Here is a 2,464-nt window from a genome sequence, read left to right on the forward strand (position 1 = left end):
TGCAGCTGACACGTGAAATAGTTGAAGCCTTTGAGATGAGGAAAAGAACCAGGTTGTGCGTCAGCAAACCTTCGCTGTTACTGCGCGATAGTAAAGTGGCGTATCTTGACAACACGTAGCCACACGTGCTCTTCTTTGTATTTGTTGTGTTCTCCTATATATAGTGTTTCCGATGATTAAAAATCAGTTGAGAGTCAGCGCTTGTGGTGTCTGTTTCTATTCTTTCATCTGTGTGTTTTGCGCTGTTTTATTTTTAAACCATTGATTAGGATAGTCTTTCTCGTGGTTCTCTAATGCAATAAGCATCAGTCTGGCAGTAAACAAAGATGAAAAAGTGGCTAAGATTTCCAGTCATTCAGCTTGTGCACGGCCTGTTTCAAAACATTTGGAGCACTGGCATGTTAAATGAGCTGTTTTTCGTGGCCCAGCAACAAACGCAATAAACTGCATATTTTGCCGAAAGCAGTACGCACTCATTCTGCATAGTTCATGGTGGTTAGGTCTCAGAGAAAAATTGAGAACCCTATTCCCGCTAACCAATTCTCATTCCCCGCGCTTCTAAAACAAATCACGGAACATTTTGGAGTAGCAGACCGACCGCTCATTTTCGTCCATTCATTGATACAGGCTTCGCAAACACTTGGCAGCTGGAGAAAAATTCTTCCTTGTGCGAAGTTCAAACGAGGCTCCGCTGCCAGTCAAAGGTATTCAATTCTACAATAAGGCAGTCTAACAAATAATGGAGCGAGGTAGCATTTACGAGCAGCTAGAAGCGTGAATCGACTCTTTCTGGAGGAGTCCTCCAAGATGCGGCGTACGTGGAACAATGTCGTAACTGATGCTTTTTAGTATCGATCTTCTATAAATAAAAGCAAAAAAAAAAAAGACATATTTCATTCAGACACTAGCTTTCTCAAAACGCAACACATTCGCTGCTAGTAACCTGCGCTTGTCAAGTAGCCTTCCCTGGATTGTTATCACCATAGCTAACAACAGCGGGGTTTCTTACATGACTGGTCATATGCAGCTTTACTTGCTTCAAATTATAAACCACAAGAAATAAATTCATAGCATATGGAAATACAGATCTAGAGTTTGCTATCAGCAATAGACGTAAGCTAATTACCGTGTCCAGATATTGGGCAGGTATATCTTTCTTTTCTACTAATGTATTGGAGTACCTGGGCTCGAGCCCGACAGCCGGTGTCTGCGTTTTGATGTAGGTGAAACGGAAGAGAGGTGCGCGTACTCTGCGATATCTGTGCATGTTAAAGATTCCCAGGTGGTAGTAATTACTCCGCAGCCCTATGGCAACTCTTTTGTCTTTCATTCCCCCCTTCCACCTTTCCTTTACATCATGGTTCAGGTGCCCACAGAAGAATGTAACAGACGTTGCGCCTTTCCTTTCCTGTCAAGTAATTTATTATTATCGAGCTCGTTGTTTTGCTGTTCTGCGCCCATTTATGTCCTCTTTATTCCTTCCTCCTTTTCTTGCTATGCAGTTTTATTGATCCTCCTACTCACAGCACACATTTTAATAAAACAGTTTTAAGGGTCCAGTTCAGAGAAAAACATGGTATATATGTAAGCGCTGTGTTGCCAAACTGCAGATTGTACCAGGGTTCGTGGCGTCACTCGTGGAAAGTTGGTACTTAAACGTGAACAAAGAACTACGTAAATCGATATTCTAGTTGATAGTGTGACCAAACCTGATTAGAACGTGCGAATTAAACGATTTTGGCTGAAAACAAATTCGGGATGAGGTGAGAAGGGAATCGAACCAGGATGCCTTCAATCCCAGGTTAAACGTACTCCTGTAGATCATGCAGCGGCTTTACGTTTATACGGTAAATAATTGAGACGTCTTGTATCTATGGCGAGCGACCTTTTACTTCATGCGGTGGCCTAGGAATGTACGCTAATGAACATGGGTAAAATCAGAGAGGAACTAATTAAAAGAGAAACGATTAGACGGGGAGCAGAGTGCATGTCGGCAAGGCTTCATTGCACTACGCGTACAGAGATTCGGATGGAAAGCTACTAATGGGAGCAAATACCGCTGTCGTCTGATGGCTCCGAGCTGAAGTACGTTCACTTTTTTATGTCCTCGAAGCATGGTTCAATAGTGATTGCAATATTTAGATCATATAATCAACTATAGACATCCCAGCACATGCCTTTATGCGCTTTGTGCTAACATGGAGTCTATAAGCAAAACTATCACTCGCGTCTAGCTAAGCATATTTGTTATTAGGCGGCAGACCTAATCTCCAGTAACGTAGGCACCACCAAACATCAGAACTGTGGATTAATCAGAGTGTCCAGTATTCTAGATTCTGGTCCCGAACGAGCTTCGTGAACGCCACAAAGAACTCGCTGGCCAAGGCACGCACCCACCTGTGCTAGACCTTTCGCTAGATGTGGAAGAGCTCTTGGAGTCTTTCCGTTGCGACACCTTAGAGGA

This window comes from Amblyomma maculatum, chromosome 5 (assembly GCF_055883805.1).
Source record: "Amblyomma maculatum isolate TAMU_Amacu chromosome 5, ASM5588380v1, whole genome shotgun sequence".
Classification (NCBI taxonomy): domain Eukaryota; kingdom Metazoa; phylum Arthropoda; class Arachnida; order Ixodida; family Ixodidae; genus Amblyomma; species Amblyomma maculatum.